Raw genomic sequence first — 21957 nt, forward strand, 5'->3', positions numbered from 1 at the left:
CAGTTTTCACAGGTATGGTTAAAAGTCACATTCCAGGAGGAAACGAGAGCATGGAGGAAAATGTCCTCACGTGAGGTTTGCTGCCAGTGCAGTACATACACATTACTGCAGGAAAGTGAGACCACGGCTCCTTCCACGCCCAGGTAGCCCATCCTCAGCAGGAGAAGGTTTGCACCGCTTTCCTAGCAAGCAAGGAGAGAAATTTCACCATGTTTCAAAACTTGATCGAGACTGCCACCTACTAACACACAGCTGAAATGACCAAAATTGTGCAGAACAGAAGCAGGGAAAAAACTAGAAGAGTTGCACTTGTAAAAGTGTTTAAAATGAAAAGCAGCTTTCCTTTTTCTGGAGGTGATGGTGAGAAGGCTGGTCACACTGCCTCTGCAGGGTGCAGACATTTTTCCTTGGCTGAACTGATAGCTTCCAGCACCTAGCTCAGACTCAGCTGATTATTTAATTAATTACTTAAATTATTTTTTCTTTCTGTATATGAAAATTCAACAAGTGCACCACAGTTTGCTAAAAGAGGCCATCAGAAACAGTTTGACACTTTGGGAGAAGTACCTGCACTCCAGCAACTGTGGCATTTAAGCTGTTTCTCTTCAGCTGTGATAAGCCATCTGGTCTTGCTCCTTCCCAGACCACGAGGGAGAAGGAAGCAGAAAGGTTTTACTGGTGTAATGGGACCCCAGCCCTGCCTGCAACCTCAGGTGTGACCTCAGCAATCAGTGAATCTATTTGCTCAGATGCTCTGGCAAAGTGGACACTTTGAGTGTCACTGATACACATGCCTTTACCTAAAGGTGTAAGCAACACCCTTTTGCCTGGGTGATTAGAAGGGCCATCAGGAACAGTCCCTACAGAGCAAAATTTGCATAATCAGATAAAAAGCTACCTTTAACATAATCGATCCCGAGTACGTTGTATTTGACATAGTGGTTTAATGCACATCAGAGCTCAGCACATTGGCAGAGGAAGGATCAGCAATGAAGCACTTTAATTGGGCTGATTTTCAGACAAATGTCGACAAATTTCTAGGAGTAGATTAACACAGGGTCTCCAAAGAACCCTGTAATAGGACCAGCAACTGGGAACAAATTAAACCAGTGCCATAAGAGAGGATATGTAAAAGTATTTTAATTCAGAGAGCAAGGGCCTGTTTCAGTACAGAAACCATCTCACTTCATTCAAACAGTAAATACATGAGTGTCCAAGCTGCCAGTTAATTTGGGGCAAACACTGGAAGAGGTGAAATGTTTTCCAAACAAACCTTCAAAAGAAAATGGATTTATAACAAGACATTAATTTTCATGAGAAAATGGTTCTGAACTATTTTTGGGAATGAACCGGAGCTGAATTCTCTCTGCTAAGGACATATTTGTTTGTGCCCCATGTGTTAATATAACACAGGTAATATACCTAAGTGTGGCCTGCAGCAGAAGCTATCCCCCGCCAGCCAACCTGCACAAGGGCATGGCTTTCCCACACTCAACTGCACCACCCGTAGGGATGCCCCAGCTGCAGCTCCAGGAGCTAGACCCTCTCCACCGATCGGCACGAAGAAGAGGATGAGAGAAGGAGCTCCTGGAGGTATGGAGCTGCTCCAAAACTGGTGATTTTTCTTGAGCCTACAATCATTGACCATCTTTTTCCAGCGTATGTGGGGCATCTGGAGAGGTGGCTAACACCTTCACATCCATATCAGAGGCTGCTTGAATATGATCATTATCCAAGGTTTGCCCTACTAACAAAGAAACAGAAATCAGTGTCCATTTCAAGATTTTGGAGACTTCTCACAGGGAGGAATAAAGATTTTTTTCCCGTTTTGGTTAGCCAGAAAGGCCCAAGAACAATCAACCCATAAATCAAAAGATGGAGATTAGACTATGGACCCAACTATTCCTGTATTCTCCCTGTTCTCAAAAAGACATAGAAAAAAAGTTTCCACCAGGTCTTTTTGTCTTTTCTTTCTGTCTTCTGACCAGCTAGTGGAAGCTGTTTAAAATTTGTATTTCAATGAAAATCAAAGAAGGATAACGGGAAATTCCCAAAGTTTTATCTTAGTTCTGGATATGATTCCCGCTGACAGGTATAGCTCCTTAACATGTATCCTAATAATCCCCTTAAGGAGGAAGAAATTCCTCTTTATTCCCTTTCTTTCAGTAGAAATTAAGTACCTACCTAGGCATTAACCACTTACACAGTCATTCTTTGGATCTAAGAGCAAGCATTTCTATAAAAAGGGGATTTGGGGCTTCCTGGAAAGGAGTTTCCCCACAGGAGAATTCAGTGCAGAGCTCCACGGCCCCGGTGGATGCCTTGACCAGAGAACCACCCTTACCTTTCATCATGGCCAACCGGGAAGAAACAACTTCTCTTGTAAACACAGGGTGCAGCTTTTGCATTTGGTGTTCAGACAATCTTCTTTTTGCTCACACTGTTGAGCAGTTTAAATTAGTAATTATATCTCTCTAAATAAAACACATACATCGTAGAGCAACGCGCACACTGTTACATATTATATACACAGAAAGAGAGTTAGAGACAGGTATCATTAATCTTAAATATTTATATCTTCCTGGAACAACTAGTTGACAGCTGCTAAGCTACTGGCAAACTGTCTGCCTTAAGTATTTTCCCCCTTTCTTTTGGCACTATGCCCCTGGCTCAGTTTCAACTACACATTGCAGAGACCATTCAGAACAATAACTACACACTGTCTCGTAAAGTAAGCTGGGGAGTACATCCCCCCTCCAATCACGCCTGCAGCTCATTAACAATAATGTGACTTGCGCACATTTGCATGGATAGGGGCAATTAGCTCCGCTATGGCTCAGATGACTTTCTTGTCCTTGCTGAAGCCCCCCCACCCCAGCACAGCAACTGAACCAGTGGAAAACTCACTTTGCAGACTGGTGTTTGGATTAACAGCAGGAACCACAAAGAGCTTACAGGCAGAGAAAACTCAGGTTCTGTGTGCCCCTCTGTATTATCTATATTTTATTCTGCCATCACTGTTTTACACTTGAACGGTGCCGCTTTGCTCTGTTTTGACTAAGTTGGCACTGGGGTCAATGGCAACACAGGAGGAGCAGTGCCCAAACTGAACTCCATCAGCTTTACTCATTAACATGTCTCCGATTCCTCTTCCTCCTGTGCCACCTTCCTCTGCCATGTGGTACTGCAACAACTACTGCAAGAGAGCACCCTGATTTTAAAAAGGGGTGGAGGGGGGAGCAGGAATAACATTTGGAGGTAGGGATGTAGAAAGCCTGATTCCCATTGCCCTGCGCTGCCTACAGTCATTTTAAAGAAAGCCAGAAGGAATTGGATACTCTGTGGTCCCTTCACCCCAAACAGAGCTGACTTCACGCCACGATGGACTCTGTCTCACTGCAAACATCGTCAGTAATGACAAACAGGCAGAAGGTAAAACAGTGCCTGGCCCAGGGAGATGCAATCTTTGTAACATTTTGCAGCTTGCATCATCTGTCCATTAAACACTGCGGACATGCACAGTGTTTCCTTAGCCAGGAAAAAATGATGTATAATTATTGTAGCTGTACAAGTGAAGTCATGGGGAGCCTGTGAGCACAAATGATGAGCAGTTAGATGATAGACTAACAAGCAGGATGCCCAGTAAAGAACTAACAAAAGGCCTACATGAGACACCTGTGTTATTGTACAAGAAAGATGTGCAGATTGGGAAATGCCTAAATAAAGCATTTAAAGATGTATAGAATTAACTGAACATGTGGTATCGCTAATAACTGGCACTCTAGTGCGTGCTTGGCATATGGATAAAGTAATTAACCAATTAAAAAGTGCATGAAAGACAAGTGACAGAAGATGCTAACCAACAGGAGAAGCAACAACTGCAGTACCAAGGACTGATGCAGTGTACCTAAATGGGGGTGAGGCCTGGATTCTCCGTGTCGGGGTGATAGCTGGAAGCCACTCTGATGTTTGCTGCTGAAGACCTTGCGTTGTGCTTGCGACTTGCATCAGTATAGGAGCTGAACTGATAATGGATAGAGTAAGGGCAAAACTGGGTGATTTGGAGGGAGAAGCGGACTTGGAGCAGTCTGCATTAATATTGACCAGAGGGCAAGTGGCGAGCTCAAGGAAACCTTGGAGCAGTCCTGGCAAAATGAGACAGATCACAGCTGTGAACAGAATATGTGCACCTTACAAAAAGAGTGACATGGTTTTCTATGTCTTAGGGCACAAAATCCACCCAATACCATGTGTTGCATTAACTTAACATACTGAATCGATGGCTTTTTCCTTCGTTTTAGCAATTTTGGAAAAAATATCTTTAGCCACTAGTGGTCGTTGTTGTCCTGTGCAGCAATAATTCCAGGAGTTTGCAGAGAAAGAATACTGCCAAATCATTTCCACGAGCTGATTTCCATCAGGTACAAACCATAGTCAAAATTTTAAAGTCAAGCATAAAACGGTAGCTCTGCTCATTCATCAGGAGATGAACGGCTGTTACATCTACCTCTTCCTGTAAATTATATTCAGTGTCAAGGAAAACACAACAGTTTGACAACAATTAGGTATTGCAATGAATTGGAAACACTGCAGCTAGCCAAGCAGATGCTGCTTTGTTTATGGAGTTTGTGTAAACACTGATTTTGATGCAGCTCCTTTTATCCCATGTGCACGTATGTCCCTCAACCTAATGACAGGCAATTGCAAAAATCACAGGAAAACATGACACCCTGTTTTGTGGAAGTTTTGTGTGTTTGCTGAGTGCTTATACAAAGCAAGTCCTCAAACAAAGCAGATGCTGCTTTCCCTAGCTTCCCCCAGACAAAGTCTCTGCAGTACATAGAGTTAAAAATTTGGGCCCAGATTGACAAAGGGACACAGGCTTTTAAGTGCTTTGCTTTTGGGTATCCAGCTGGTAGAGCAGAATTCACAAATATGAGCAGAGCATCTGGGGCGGGGGGGAGCTGCAAAGCATATTTCAGTGCCATGCAGAGTTACCCTGGCTACTCTACATGAGCAATTCAAGCCGTGGAGACAGTACAGCCGCTAGCCCTTCTATAAATGCCACAAGGTATACAAAAGGTGACCACAGCCATAATCGATATGTTGAACTTTACATTTCTAACTGACTACACTGGTGAAAACCTCAGTACCTATGGACTCTGAAAAGCCAGGCATAGTTTTCGTGGGTTTGTGACAGTCTTATGTGGTTAAGCTCTGTCTTAATTTTATTTTAGGTACCTGTGATTTTGGAGGGTTTAGATCTCAGCTGCCTTTTGGGATCTACATTTATTAATGAAGAAAAACTTCCCCGAGCTTTTTTCCTCCCTTTAGCTGATTCACTCCGCCACCAAAACCCTCCTCCTCCAGTCACATCTACCTGCTTTATGCCCAAGCAGGACAGAGAGTCACCTAAAAGAGACATCGAAGGCACCTTCCACATACCAGATCACAGACACTTACTGTCTACCCCACTGGGGTGGACATACACTACAAGTTCTAATCCACCTCAGAAGAGAGACAGCTTTCACGAATAAATGCAACTCTCTGATGAAGGTAAATGCAAGTATGGCATTTTGTGGAGGATGTATTTTCTAAGTTCCACATTTATAACAGAGTTGTCAAAGCTATTCCACAAGATTAATCCCAAGGGGTAGAGGTAGAATAGTCTCATTGAGCAATTTTGCTAGAGGAAGGGTTAATAAGAAATGAAGACACAAATTAGGGGAAAGGATGAATACAGTCACTGCCTTCACTTGTTCCCATTTCCTGCATTTTACAGATAAATTGAGTTCCTGTAAAATCCTCAACCTTTAGTAAAATGTCATATTACTATTACCATCCCACTGTAATCACTAATCAACACTACAAGGATACCATACTCTTTGCCTTCTTGCTATTGGCTTCAAAATAACATTTCAGAAAACAGAAAGCCACAGCTTAATTTTAAAACTACTTCAAAAGTATGAAGGTTTTAACTATGCATACATTAACTATTTGAGTGTATAAATATATGCATGTATATATTCAGACATACACACAATTTCCTTTCATGTGGGCAGGAGTTTTTCAGCTTACTTCAGTGGGACCAGATATCACCACTAGAGGAAAACCCATCCCCTCCCTGGGAAAGGAGAGCAGGAACTTTCTCGGGGACAAGCATGACATGTTACTGCCCATTTTAAACATTTAGCAGTGCTTCCATATTTTGCCCATCCCCCTGGGTGAAGAACACATGAAAAACATTACCATGGATGCACACTGAGAGGGATTGACTGATTGAGACAATCTGATAGAAAAAAGGACTTCAACCAGACTAATATCACTTTGAACAACATGGGAAAAAAGATTGCTAAAAAATGACCTAAGATTCAATTCAAATTTCACTGTTGTCACTGGGAATTTCTCCATTGACTTTGCTGAGCTTTGGATTAAGTGTCAGGCCTATAAAATGACAAATGGAAGAAGGAAATCTGGTTTTGCAGAAACCCTCACGTCATCTCCATCACAAGCCTCCCACAAGCCTTTACAAGCAGGTGTTACTACTATACAGACGATAAAAGAGAGACAGCATGCACCTAATTTCTAAGTGTCTTCCTCATTCAGATATAAAAAACTATTCTGAAGCAGCTTTCTACTGCCTAAAAAAGTTTTTCTCTTCTCTCTTTGAACTTTTGTGAAGAAATGTTCTCAATACTCGTCCATACTCCAGTGGCAGAAATAATCAAACGTGTTCATACCATTCATGCAGTAGATACTCTAGACACTCTGTTCACTTACTTGCGGATTGTCCCAAAGGCTATGTACTCATTAAAAAAAAAAACTGTTAAAAAAATTAATTTACTTTAAATCCAGTTCTACATAATTCCATTTTAGTGCAATCTATATTCACGCAAGCATTTAAATATTCTATTAAAATGGATCCATCATCAAATAACGTGGAATCCAGCAAAGTAATAGCTAACATCTTAGTGCTAAGCCTCCATCAGAGTCACAACGGTGCCTTGATACCCCCTTCATTTATTTCCAATTCTGGCACCTGTAACCATGGCAACATACACTGAAACCTTTCAAGCAGAACAGAACTGACAATCACAATAACAGCACAAAATACCTGAGGTGGAGAAAAAAGAGGAAAGGCACAAGCAGGTAGTTGTTGAAATTAAAAGCTAATGACAAGAAAACAGCTGGAAACAAATGCTGGCTCACATGACCATATTCTCTAGGCAGATGTATTTTTGCAAACCTGGTCTGTTCCATCTTATTAGCTGTGCAGCTATGGAAAGGGAGGTAAAATAAATATTGTTTCAGCAAAGAGTAAAAGTGTGAACTTGAAAAAGTAAGTTGCTGCAAATAGAAAGCAACTGTTTATCTGTTGCGTGCAAGTCCAGGAGTGCTCAACATCAGCCCGTGGAAAAGCAGGTATTTTTTCCAAAAGCAGTCACAAACATGCTTCAGAGAAACACATCCAGCAAGAAAGAAAGAGAAGGCAGCTTTTAAAGCGATTCTAAAAGAATAATTCCATTAGCCTACATCAAAGAAAAGGTTTGAAATGAGCATGAGTTAATAAACCATATATGTGTAAACTGGGATAACTTCCTAGACATTTAAGCGATCTCATTAGCATTTGAATGCTGTGAAGCAAGAAAGGGAAATTCTATCTTTAAACTGTAACAATCAAAACTAGAAATGAGATTGACCTGTGTGGGAGAGCCTAGCAGGGCGCAGCTGCAAGGTTAGCTTCGAAGGTTTATGTGGCTGGAGCTGAAAAAATACAAAGATCAAGGCCACCACGAGATCTGCAGGGAAGGCTTGTAGTTTTTATCTGTTACCCCGTGAAGCTGAATTTAGAGAACAGAACTAAAAGAAGAAGAGATGGGCTGACACCAGCCTCCCCAATGCAGCACCCCACTCACCTCACAAGCCGTAAGCCATGGCTCAGGCACCAGAACCACCAGGAAAGTCAGTGACTAAGGCTTGCTGAAAAAAAAAACGAAAGAAAAATAATACAAGACAAAAGCAAACAAGATGTTAAACTAGACAGTCAAGGCAAAGAGGCAGTGCAGCTAGGGATTTCCCTGCTAAGAAGCCATAACCCACAAGAAACCAACATGAGCTATTGCACCAAATCTTGCTTTGAGATCGCTTAACTGTTGCCTAAGGGGCTTCATATGCTCTTAAGAACTTGCATATTATATTTAGCCTGCTACAATCCATGTGGTCTCCTTTTAGATGCCTTTTTCATCCTTAGACATCAGAAAGAAACATAAAAATACTGCAACAGGTATTAGGGAGGGCACGTCCCATACTTGCCTGGGGTAGACAGCAAATGGGACAGGTGGGACTGGCTGCAGACCGTACAAAGGCCCGAACCCTGCAAATGTGTAAATACGCACGGGGGAAGTCAGACTTTCCAGGATCAGACACTGCAGCCAGTTCTTCTCCCTTTTCAGTGCCTTGTGCACAAAAGAGGAGGATGAAGAACTATGGTAGTCCTGGCACATCATTGCTCCTTCTCTCTGGATGACAATGTTGGAGAGTTTGTATTGTCCTTCTGCTCACAGCAGTTTCATCCACCTCACGTGGGATCAGAAGACCACGAGAAGACTCCTGGGGCAGGGCCACCCCTGGAAAACCAGAGCTAGCCACAGGAGCCTGAGGAGGGGCTGTCACTCCATGGGGTGACTGGGACCTCACTCCTCACAAAGCACCCTACACTCTGCCCTGGACTGTGTCTTCCCTTTTCCCTTGTCCAGGAGTGCTCGCAGAGACCCATAGTTCATAATCCTGTGAAACAGCAAGTACACCAGGCACCTCTTGGTTTCACCATGGTACATGGTTGTTTCCTGGCAAGCATCACCGGGAATTTTCTTTCCCATCGCTGATGATCCGTTCCCCAAGGGCTGCAGCAGTGGGTGATACTGAGGGAACCGGGAGTGCTTGCTTTTAGGGCAGGAAGCAGAATGCTGCTCCATTCCTCTTTTCCCCAGTCTTTCATTCATTCAAACCTTACTGTGCAACAAAGACAGGTGCAGGATTCAGTGGAAGCAGAGGAAGATCTGGACTAGAAATGGAGAACATCAAAATGTAGAAGAGCTGGGGTGTGAGCAAGCATTAATGTTCTGAGAAAAGAGCTAGTCTCTCCTTTTTCTCTTGCTTCTCAGGGCGAAAGCGCAACCGTCAAGCCACAGTACACGAAAAAGCTGTCATTCACTGTCATGTAGGAAGCACCTTATTCTCCTTCCTCTGGGGAATTTCCTCAGTCACCAGATTTTGTAAAAAAGAATATTTTTCCTCTACCATTGTGTGTCTCGTTGACTCCTACTTTCTCCTTTGTCATTCATAAGACTCTTTTTCCTGATGTCCAAGAACATTTTGAGCTTTCCAACCAATTTCTCTAATGCCTTCAGGTTAATACGGGTTCAGCAATGGCAGAGTTTAACAGCAGGTTTGCAAGTAGCAGTCGCTCAAGGGTGTGAGAGAAACAGGAAGGGATAAGGAAAACTAAACAAGTGTAAACCGCAGGGCAAAGCCTGCTCCATCCTGCAACCTCCCTGGATGTGTTTCGCTCCAGCTGGAGCTCACAATGGACCACTGTGCCCCACCTGCACAGGGCCGCACGCCCGTACACCGCACATCTGTACCCCACGCGCCGTTCAAAGTCCCTGCTTCCCAGAGCAGCCACATTTCAGCTTGCAGACCTGACTACCACCTATTCCATGAAGCCCGAACCCGCGGATGCCGAGGCCAAAGGGGAACATCGCGATCCTCTCTAATCTGAACTCCTGCGTAAGACAGCATTTCACCCCACGACTCCTAGACAAGTAGAACAATTTGCACTCTTACAGAATTTTCTTGAAAAAGACATCCCACCTCAAGTTAGGGACTTTAAGTGGGAGAAAAGGTACCATGTCCCTTGGGAAGGTATTTCAATGGTTAATTAATCTCACTTTTAAAACAGCCTGCTTTCGTCCTAATTTTCACTGACTTCTTCCATTTCTAGTTACATGATCTTATACTTTTAACAGACATAGAACAGGTTTTCTATCTTTACTAGGGTGCTGACAGACCAAAAAATTCAGCTTCCCATTTTTTCAAAGAATCTAATTAATGTTCCAATAAAGATGACCTTTTTACTTCAAAATCTCATTAGATCAGTTTTATGGAAAGATATCAATTTATTCTTGGATTGCTAGGAACTACATCAGTGAAAACATTTGCATCCAGCGTTCCTGTATTTCTGCATTCACTTTCACCTAAAAGCAAAAGTGTGAAAAATCTTAACTGGCTCTGAATTTAAAGACTTTTATATCACTTTGCACCTTCAAAGCTAATTCATTATCATTTGGAGTAAAATTGCAGGTTTGATTGCTACAATGAAAATGTAAATATCCTGGACTTAAGCAGTTCTGACTGGGAAGCAGTCTATCAATATCTTTTTTTTTCTTTTTTTTTTTTTTTTTTAGAATTTTACATTCTTTGCCATCCCAAACTAGGAGGAAAAGTTTATATAATGAGAAGAATACTCACTAACATAAAATGTTTTGGAGCCATGAAAGCAGAATTCTTTATCTCAAGTTTGACTTCTCAGAAAGTATAAATGAGTTAGTATTTCAAAAGAAAGGGTCCTTTAGAGTTGAAAAGTGAAACTTTTCATTGCCACTATATTTCAGGGGTTTTTTTTCCTACTTTGTTTTCAGATTGGTTGGATTATTTGAAATCTACTCATTCTTGTGAACAACTTTTAGTTTGGTGAACTACAGTTTTCTTATAGAAAATATTTCATCAGCTATTTGACTTGGTATCATAGGACATTTTTCTAGCTTAGAAACTAAAAAATACACCAAGGCAGTGTGGCAGAAGTCAGCATAAAAGGATACTAAACTGACAAAAAAGCACATTTGAAACCCCAACTACAGCCGGATATCATCGATGAACAAGGTTTTCCCAAGAGTCCCGCAGGGACCAGCTCCTAGCCCAACACCTTACCATGTTCTATCAATGGGCTGCAGAAAAATGTGGACGTGGAGAACACCAGAAGGGAAATAAAGCAGCCCAGTAGAAGGTGATCTGGTAAAGCAAACTGGATGCAGAAAAAAAAAGAAAGGAAAGAAAAAGCAATTGACTGTGATGCCATATGATCCTACATCTAGGCAGAAAGTACCTAGAAGCAGAGGAGCTTTTCCTGGGAAGCTGTGCCTCTGTGGCATGGTGACCCACATGCCCGAGCTCGAGCTCTCAGTGTGGGCTGAGGCTCGGTGCACAGCTGTATCGGGAGGAGTTTTCCCAGGGGCGTAGAGCGAGGTCTCAGGCAGGGACCTTCTGGCAGGGCTGCTGGCATGTGCCCCTACATCTTCTCCCAGTGAGCTGCAAATTTTGCTGGCCTCCTAGCAAGCAGTGGCCTGTCACTCAGCACATCACGCACCGTCTGCTCTAATTAGAGTTCATTTCAATGCACCACGCACTGATTCTTGGTGCCAAGAGGAAAGAACAGTTTGAAGTAAGATATCTCAGACCTACCTGGAGCAGAGTCCAGGTAATCAGTACAGCCCATGTTAAAAGTAATAGTGTAATTGGTCACGATTTGTCATCTGCAGGTGTTGTTAGGGATACAGGAGAGGAAGGGAAAATAGCAGTAGTTGCTTCATAAAGGTATGAATGCCATGTGAGACAATTCTGAAGTGAGAAATTGTATTGTTATTCCTTTCATCACCTGTTTCTGACTTCCCAGCCAGGACAGCAGTACCACAGCAGGAAAATATATGGCTATCAGCATTCAGTCCCCCAGCTCTGCGAGCCCAAACCCACGTCCTAAGATCCTGATTGTCTACAACCTACCATGTGTGGCTGAAGATGGCACAGTAAGGAAGTGTAATAGTACAGGGTCAGCTCTCTGACAGCACTCCCCAGCTGTAGCAGGCTGTCCCCAAGAGAATAGAAAACCCAAATAGCACTGTACACATAAAATCTCATCTGAAAGTATTGTGATTTTGTTAAAATAATCAGAATTGTCTTACTTGGACCAGCGGGCACTCCGTCATGTAACTATGAGTCCCAGAGGTTGTTCTCACTTCCACGTGCACACTTGCTCAGCATTATAATTATACCTGAGTGCCTCCCATCCAGGTGTCCCTTCCACCGCAACACCACCATCCCTACCCCCCAAATCAACACATGGAAAGGTGCCGTGTCACTGTTAGTTCTTCTTTGTCACCCCAGAAATCTTCTGTACCAGGATAAACCAGAAACAAGCACACGCAGCTGTTGCCTGGCCTGTTTCTGCTGTCGGACTGGTGTAAAGGGCAGGAGCAGAGCCCAGGACTTCAGGGCTTTACAACTGTCCAGCTGTTACCTTTCTACCTGTGGAAAATGTTTCAGGGTTTTTTTTTAAGTTGTTATATTTTAAACTCATGCTTTATGACTTCAGAATTAGGGCTGAATCCTATTAAGGAGACAAAAGGCTCCTTGTAGTTCAGACACATCTAATAGTGTGAGAGATAGAGAGACTATTATATTTGGCACAATATTTAGAGAAATTAATCCTCAAGCGCTAAAGATTTGAGGGATTAACAGACTGAGTGACAGCTGAGCTCATCCAGCCTATATCCCTGGATTGTGCAGCAAAACCATTTGCCTTCAAATTGAACCTGTTCCTCACTTCCACCCAAGTCAGCACAATTCCTGCTTTTATTGCACGCAGGTCCCCGGGGGAGATCAACAAACTAATAAATCCTTATTTCATGGTGGTTTGCAAAATTGTCATGTTATGTTCATTTCTAAGATTTGATATGTCCTTTCCTCCCTTTGTAAAGAAAAATATGTAACCCATATATAAAATGTATTACATTTTTAAACCTTCACAATTTGATTAAAAAGTCATTGAAACTGTCCATTTTCAATGAGAAATTATGTGTAGCTGTCATGCATGTAAACATGCCCACAAAGCATCATCCAGACCCTTCCAAGCATTGCTTGGAGAAGACTTAACTAGTGGGAGACCTTCACTACTGTGTCATTCTTCCCTGGCACTAGTTTTGCAGAGCAGAAATGTGACTATTCCCCTGGACTAAACTGAGGTGGAGAGAAGAGGGGAGACATGCTCCTATCTCCAATTACTGTTGGGGGGTTGTAGAGTGGACAGTCAGGAAATAGGAAGAAGTGGCCCCGGTACTGGAAAGAGGCACTGCCATGACTGTGGCATCACTCGGCAGAGGGTCCCCAGCCGAGCAGACAGACCTGATGATAGAGAAGGAGAGGAGATTTCGTGGTTGCCATGGCAGTGGCAGCATGGGGCCATGGCAGGAGAACAAGAAATATTCACTGCAAGCTTATTTTTGTAGCTTCGTAAAAAAATCTGTGAAAATAGCTGAAATAAATTTACAATGAATATTTCCAATGTCTCGGTACTTTGGAGTCAAAGAAACACATGAGTAGCAGCACATTAGACAAGGCGCAATTTTGCTCTGAGCTGTGCAACTTTGTACAAACAAACGAGGTTACAAGGTTACATCCAAAAGGATCTTAAAAATCACAGTGCTAATGTGTTTCTTGCCTTACAGGGCTTGAGATACAAGAGGAGGAGAGTTCCTCCAACAGACACTGTCACCCAGGCAGCTGGCAGAAATCACCCAGTGTTGTGCAAAATGGAGCCATTTACTGCCCTCTGTACAACTTCTTGCAGGGAAACTGCCCCTGGCAGGATGGTTTTGCCATCTGTCTTCGCAATTATCAGCCATTTTTGGAAGGTAACATTCACTTGCAGTTCCTGGGCTACAAGAAAGGGCTCATGCAAGATGTCCTACAGCATGATGTGCAGGTGGACATTGATGGATAAGGTCTGCAAGCTGTCACACACCTGTGTCACAGATTTTTTTAAGAACAAACAATGGGGAGATGCTTTAAGAGCAACAGGAATGTGAACTGGGGACAACTGCATGTCACCATGAGATGCTACTGCAAAGGGTCTCCTGTGGTTATGAAGATCCAGTCTAACTAGAAAAACCTCCAGAAGGACCGGGGATTTTCTTGCAAGCAGAGAAAGTACCATAGGCTGCGGATAACTCTCACTACTCGGAAGCTAATTCCCCATGCCGCATTCATAGGACTCTTAACTGTATGTCAAATTAGGATCTTTATGAATAAACCATAATTTTCAATGTATTCAGGGAAAGAATACACCTGAGAACTGTCCTCTCACCAGGCAACATGAGCAGCTACAGCGCAGTGGTGGGATGGGGAGGAGAGTGTCCAGCACTGGTCCCCTTTGCCCAATGATCTCCACATCTTTGGGGTGTCCACATTACCTGTCTGCTGTGGTGTGATGTGTGGGATTAAATGGAGAACACGAATGTGCCCTCAGTCTTCAGCAATAGATAATGTTTTCTTTTCCTTCCTTAAAATTGTCCTTTGGCCTTAATTATCTCACAAGCCTGTTGTTCAAAAGCTGAGATTTCCTCTTTGGATTTCCCCCCGCTTTAGTTCAAATCACATCTGAAGGCAGAGCCATCCTTTCATGAACAGAACCATTTATTTTGCTCATATTGCCAGCATGGTTAGGGCCTTATCAAATCTCTTCCCTACTGTAATATTTCTTTTCAAGGTAGCTCACTAACCCTTACCTGTTTTTCATTTTGACCTGCAAATAGCAAAATACCATCAACTGGAAAAGATAATTACTCACTTGTGAAAGTAAGTGTTATTTTTTTATTCTATGATATGGGCAATACAAATGTCACTCCAAGTCAGGTTGTCTTAAGTAGTTTCATGTCACATGACACAGTGTGAATTGACACACGCTGTGCTGTTGTATGAGATCTAGGGTTGCTTGTTTGAAGAGACTTTTTTCTTTTCTATTTAGGAGAAGATATTAGGTACTATAGATATTACATGACCCATCCATTAGCTAAAAAACCCATACAGATAAAGGTATCATTTCTGATATTCAGACCAAAAGAAAACCCAAAAATCATTGCTTACTTCTAACATATGTACTGATAGTCAGCTTATTTCTTATTGTTTATTAAAGAGAATAAAAATAAAGGGAAGAGAATCTGTAAGTAAATACAATTAATATAGAAAAATAAAATAAAAACCATGCAGATTCCAAAAGTCAAACTAAATCAGGGACACGGTAACTTTTGCTTCATGTTAGTAAATGGTAATACACTCTGAAAAGCCTCTTATAAGTATCAGCATCATTTTATTTTTCAATAAGTTATGGAAAAGTCAAGGAGTTACCAGCAATAATTCTCACTCTGCTAATCCACACACCAGACCAGTATTACCAGATATCCAGTACTACCAGCCTCTTCATTATTTAAGTTTTATTAGAAAAGGTTGGCATGGGACAAAAGAGTTAATGCCTTATTTAAATCACACCTAAGAGCATTCAGTCAAGTCATATCTACCAAGTCAATTAAAATCCTGATCAAAGCTTATTAAATCCATGCATACAAACCTTGACAGCATTTGTTTGGTTAGGAGTTGCCAGAACTTGGTGCTTTGCTTTCCATGAGTCTGGAAAGCCTCGGTGTAGCTCTCTGGCACAGGAACAGGAAGGCTGTTACTCACAACCAAAGAGGAACAGGGGGGTTCCCCTGGTCACAGTCTGATTATTTTGGTGTATAGGTCACCACCCTCTCCCCATTTTCAGAACTAAATGACAAATTAGATTGCTCAACTAATCTGCCTTTGAACAGGCTGGTTACCATCAGGAGCATCTGCTTTCAGATGCAGTGAGCCTTGCAGAAGCCTTCTCAAGGTGGTCCTCTCCTTCGCTTCCGTCATGCTCCCCACCGTGTCAATAAGCCATGCCAAAACAGCCATATTTCCCCACACTCATTCACCTCCAAGCACACAGTCTCAGGTTTGGATTTATTATTACCTTTAATTCCATCCCAAGGTCCTTTCTTACGTTCCATCTCAGACCTTCCCTTTGCTCTCCCTAATATTTCGGAAGGAATGATTGCCTTCATCTGCATTTCCCCTTTATTTCAACAAAAGGAAAATAAAAAGTTCAAAGCAAAATCTAGCTGAAACCTCTCCCTTTCAGCTGGTATTGCATCAAAGTCACGGATTTCAATATCAAATTCCACAACACATTCACTTGAAACCAGGCCCAAGCTGACTATCAATATTCAGTGACTCCCCAGTGAACCAGTGCTTACAATTTGTAATGAACCCCCAAAGCAAAGGAGCCTCACAAAGCTTTATGATTTGATCATGAAAGTTTTGCCGCGCTCTGAGGTTTGAAACCCTTCAGCTGAAGATGAAATTAAAAATATATATATTTAACCAGCTCTACTTGAAGAGTCTGTATTCCAGGTAGTGAGGACAGGACAGCATCATGAGCCTCAAAAAAGGCCTTGATCCAAAGGAGGACCGAGTTCCCCTGGCACAGAGCTGAGGCAAATAGCTGCGGGTTGTCCTCATCTCCTGTTCTGGCAGGAGGACCAGGCAGGAGACACACGTCGGAGACACAGAGCAGAAACCACCAGCTCTGAAGCCAGAGCTCTGTGAGACGGCACAGACATTCAACCCTGACTCTGGGGAACAACCCCAGTCCCTCTGGAATTAGTAGTAACGTGCACATGATTTCACTGTCAGGTCCCAGTCCAAGAGCTCCGTCAGTACATCTTGATCTTATCCACAGCCTGAGCAAAACTTTCACAAAACTCATTTGGAGTGTTAGGCTGCTTATAAAATAAAAAGCAGCGCTGTTTGAACCCTCTGCGCTGTGTCCCACTTGTTAGATTGTCCCAAAAGAGGGCCGTGGGTCGATGCTAATGACCTCATGCCAAACCTGCAGCCTCCACGGCACAGATTTGGAAAGTCTGGCCTCACACAAAACACTTTTTCAGCATCATTTTGCACGATTCCCTGCATAGTTCACGTGCTCGCGTGTGCAAAGCAATGCAACCCCCTACGTTTTGTCAGCAGCACCCGAATCGCGTATGCTTAACAATGACTGGGGTTGGGGTGTTGCATTTGCAAGCAAAACACACTCTTACTTTCTCAATATTGGCTCCTTTATTGCAGGCTCTTATAGCTGACAACACAGCAGAGAACTTCATAAAGAAAGTCTCATGATAGCTGTTATTTATTATGCAAATACTGTCTGCCATGGCAACATTGCATGCAGTAGTTTGCTTTATTTGCTCTGCTACATGCATATTCAAATTAAGGCTGCGTACATTGTGCCTACACATTACAAAGATTTTGTTTTCCTTGACACTTACAGGAGAACAAACTGCAATTAATACAGCCTGTTTAAGCAGACAGCACCCAATTAGTTATCATCCATTTTCAGATTGGGACTCTAGACAAAAAAACATGGAGCTGGCTTCTTATTCAAAAGGAAAATACATCCAAACTACAGGTTTTCAAAGACACATTTAACTCACAATGGCCAGGATACTCACTTGGCCTTTAATGTGAAATGGAGTGTTAATTTTTCTCTGTCACCTCTTAATTGCTTCCTTATTATACTGTTCAAGCAGTTAATTGCTAGACTGAGTGAAAGAGTGTTTTCAAGGGAAAGGAAATGCCACAGCATGAAAGAAAAAAAAGAAAAAAAATAGAAGCAACGCACTAGTGTAATTGGGCCTGATATAACGTTAGTTGTGGTATTGCCTTTAACGGTAACTACAAAAATTAATAGGAAAAGCCAAATTGTTTTCTATTGCAAAACAAGCTGGGAGACATGTCAGGAGGTTTTGCGTTCAGCTGCCATGCACTTAGCGGGATCACACTTAGCAAGTCAGTCTATTCTGCATGTTTGTACACAGACCTTTTCCTCCTGCTTCGTCTCCTCCGGTAAGGCACCTTACTAATTTGTAGCGCATGAGCTGTTTCTCAGATTCACATCTCTCGTTCTACTCACGGTTATCTCCGTAGCTGACAAGAGTGTCCCAGCGCCTCAAAGCAGGAAACACGAGGGCTGGAAAGTGCCGTACAGATGTGGCCTCTGGCTCTCCAAGGCCGCTGTCCGTGACCGCTCTGCTGAGTTCTCCAGAGCCTCCTGAGCAATCCTGTGCAGCAGACTTGAAGAAACAACTATCATACATTTTTTTGCCATTCCTGCAAATGCAAAGTATTTAAATGACTGGCCTTACATTTCCAAACACTGTGAACAGTGTACCTGCAGCTGACAGCAGTTGGGTCTCCCTTTCTTGCCTCAGCCCAGCAACACTGATCCTCCTTTGCAGAAATAAAGGCCAGTCCTTTTCCAAAAGAGACAAGTGAGTCAATAGGGAAAGACTTTACTGATGTCACAGAGGGAAAACAGACACTCCAGATGCAAAGGCAAGAATTACAGGCATTTATTTAAACAACAACATGTGATTGCAGGCTCTAACGACGAATTTTGCATGACAGTGCTAGAATTCATGATTAGTATTATTTCCTCCATCCTCTAATTTTTATTAGAGAATAGTAATTATTAATGGAGGAAGGAAGCAGAAAAGAAGCAGATGCCAATGTTACTGTTGCATGGTAGATTTAAATACGCACATTAATTCATAAGAAAAGTGAGTTAAATACGAATTTTGAATTAATTTCCTAAATGTAGCTTCCCAGTGGACAATAGAAAGGAGATGATCCTGTTACCAACTTGTGCTTATTAGCATTCAAACATGCTGATTAACTCATTAGTAAGACTACATTTGAAGTCCTCCCTTTTGTTTCCTTCTCTAAACTGTTGGTCTTCTATTTATTTGTTTATTTGCCAGTATGAAGAAAACACATTTATGCAGGACTGAGAACAATGAGTCAACCCTAGCTGAAGAATAACAAACTTTATAGAACATTAAAAATATCCCCTTTCATTTTACAAGAGTTTATGAAGTAGTGCAATCATCTGCTGGACTGGGTGGGTGAAGATATGCCTGATAGTGTTGTAATTTCATTGGAAGAAAATTATAGGCAACAAATATCAAACCAAAACTTAGCTTTCCACCAAGCAGATCTCAGAATTCCACAGAGAACTCCAAAATTACATTCCTAACATCGAACTGAGAGTCTGACTGGTGAAGCTCTACCCGTGTTCTGCCAAGGGGCCAGACTGCTTACAATTCTTGCAGCACGTTGCTGCTGTCTGTTTACACACACTGCAGGCATTAGTCACCCAAATTCTCAGCCACAAAAAAAATCCCACTAAATGTGTGGAACACGTGATTTACAGCCTCAGAGCTAAGAGATAAGGTTTTGGCACAAAGTAAGTGGAAGGTGTGAGCTGCAGGTGTCTTCACCACCTGCAACTACCATATCCAGGAGAGACAAGCACGACACCTCGCTGCAAGGCTGCAGAACCTGCCCATTTGCCCTGCTTACTGAGCCTGTTTTCAACTCACTGGTACAGCCAACGTACCACTTTCAGTCAATAGAAAAAATGAAACAAGGCAAAATCTTACTCTGCAGGACTTAATCAAGCTTCTACCACCATGCTGAAAAAGGTAAGGAGACCCAGAAGAGCCCAAGGCAGAGGTAACAATAGCTGACAGTCAAGGAAGCGGTGGCAGAGGGAACGTATCACTGCATTAACCTTTCTGGGACTCTGACACTTTGCCACAGGGAGGATCCTCAGCAGAAACCTCAGGTCATCTTCCCCATATAACCAGCAATGGAGAAAGGACCCGTTCTGTCCTTGTGAGCCAGATACCCCTGTCATATGAATGACGTACCAACCCTCACAAAGGTGGGTCACTTTGTAGCAATCACAGCACCAGCTCCATTCCTGACCATGCAGAGTCAAGATATTCTCAAGTCTGCCATCAGGAAAAAGTTTCAAAACTCTGTAGGCCCTTTTAATGATTAATTCAGTGCTTATTTAGTACTTTATTGGATCCCTGAGGATTCGTACAATAATAGCATTGCAGTACCCTGAAATTTTCACTTCTTTTCCTACAGTAAATGCTATGTCTTGGCCATATCCCAGCACCTCCATTGTCTGCATGTTTATATGGCCTTCATTTCCACCTGATCTATATGCTTCACAAGCTTTATTTTATTCTCTTCTGTCCCATCACCCTTGTGGAATATTTAGTAATGAAATGCTGAGGCATAGGATAAATTATATATTCTACCACAGATAACACAGACCATCTTTCTCCTCTGGCCTTCTAATGTCTTCCTGTTTAAACATAGGAAGAAATTGTTAATAACACTTGAAACACATGAAGAAATATCTCTCTCCCACTGGTGTCATCAACAAGTCTTTATAATTCAGTCTAAACACACCTAAAGATCTCATTTTGCATAGCTCAGTTTCTGAAACCTGTATCTGAAAATGTTTCATCTCCATATAATATCTAAGTATATGTATACTTTACCCCCTATGCAGCAGCTTGCTGTTATTATGGTATAGTAACAATCTCTTTATATATTTCTGCAATGTAAGAGGACGTAAATATGTTCTCTGAATAGGACGTAATTAAATTGAACAACCTGATGCCTTATTTTCATAGAAATCCATTTTATTAAACTGTCTGTTTCCATTCTTATATATTAAATTCTTTACCTAAATCTCTCTCCTTTTTCTCTTTAACTTCCAATTTGCTTTTGTCTAAGAATACTGACAATGTCCTATATAGCCTTGAAATCAATTTAGTGAGACAGGCTCTTTGTACAACAATTTTTCAATCTGTGACATTTGCATTTCTATACCTTTTTTTTAATTCACAAAGAACAGCATGTCTTATCCAAAGAAAACGGGAAATCTGAGCTCCAGGAATATTAAAATCTACAAACTGGTCAAATGATTTAAAACACCCATCCTTAAACAAATCTTTAATACAAATGAACTCTTTTTGTTGCTAGGTTCTAAAGGCTCCATTTTTAATACAAGTTTAAGGTCCTCATTATAACACAATAGAGTTAAGGGAGACAATTTCTCATTCCAGCCCATGAATTTATGCACTTTCCTCATATTTTACAGACTGGGAAATAGTTGTTAACATAATCTTTTCCTGTCACACCATTTTTATGTATATTTTTATGTCTGTGTTATCTCTCAAGTTCAAGTTCTGTATACATATATCCTTCTACAAACTTGTAAAGGAAATTACCCTTGTCAGGTCCTTATCACTCAGAGTTGTGATGTGTTAATCCTACTCTCCTGCTGCATTTTATTGCAATAAGCTTTCTATTTAGTTTCCTTACACCTTCAAATGTACCACGGTCTTTATTGATAAAAGAAATAGTCTACATTTCTCTTTATCTTAACTATGTAAATGAAAGAGTAAAATAATGGTCATTCACACAGAAAGAAAATAGAGAAGTATTAGAAAGAACTATAATTTTAAACTGAGGTTTGTTCTATAGGACATAGAACATAAGAGATTTAGATTCCACAAGGTAGAAACACTCACCTAAACCTTCTGATCTCTGCAAAACAGAGCCAGACTGTTTAGAAACTGCCAATTTAACCAGGACTGTAAGGTCGTCTGTATCATACTGAAAAGGAGATGTCTCTACCAGTCAGAGAGCTGCAGGGCAGACAAACTATTTAGGATGAATTAATCTTAAATAATAATCTGAACTTTGGGCTGCTAAAACCCAGATGTCTGAGCTAAGCTGTTTGACTATTCTTTCTCCATAGTTAATGGAGACAGACAGCAGGTCTCCCACCAAAAGCAGGTGGGATGAATTTCTCTCTGGAGGTACAGGGCCAACAGCTGAAGAACCCTGGATGACAAGCTTAGACAAAGTGCCAGACTCTCAGCTGGCTAAGCAAAGCAGAAAAAACCTTTATCCCATGGGTTTACTTCCATCAACAACTCCATAATTCTTCCATGTGACCACCTGTTTGGCATATATACTATCCAGCTATTTCTCAATAAATAAGATACCTCTTGAGAACAAAGGAACATCCTTTAACTTGGCACAGTTAGTAGCTGTATATCCACACAGAAATCTCTCCATTCAGGTTTGTGTAACATTCCTGCTCAGGTTGTCTTCCAG

The 21957-nt window shown here is 41.8% G+C and overlaps 1 long non-coding RNA gene across 2 annotated transcripts; it reads right to left on the reverse strand.

Annotated features, from left to right (window-relative positions):
- Positions 1 to 2266: 2266 nt before the first annotated feature.
- LOC142603332 (uncharacterized) lies at positions 2267 to 18042 on the reverse strand. Of its 2 annotated transcripts, none has more exons than XR_012837244.1 (3): positions 17882 to 18042; positions 3908 to 4145; positions 2267 to 2440 (listed from the first exon to the last, which is right to left on the reverse strand). It is a non-coding gene; the product is annotated as an uncharacterized LOC142603332 (long non-coding RNA). The 2 variants fall into 2 exon arrangements; XR_012837245.1 differs by lacking the exon at positions 17882 to 18042 and adding an exon at positions 15458 to 15627.
- Positions 18043 to 21957: the final 3915 nt, after the last annotated feature.

This window comes from Balearica regulorum, chromosome 11 (assembly GCF_011004875.1).
Source record: "Balearica regulorum gibbericeps isolate bBalReg1 chromosome 11, bBalReg1.pri, whole genome shotgun sequence".
NCBI lineage: Eukaryota > Metazoa > Chordata > Aves > Gruiformes > Gruidae > Balearica > Balearica regulorum.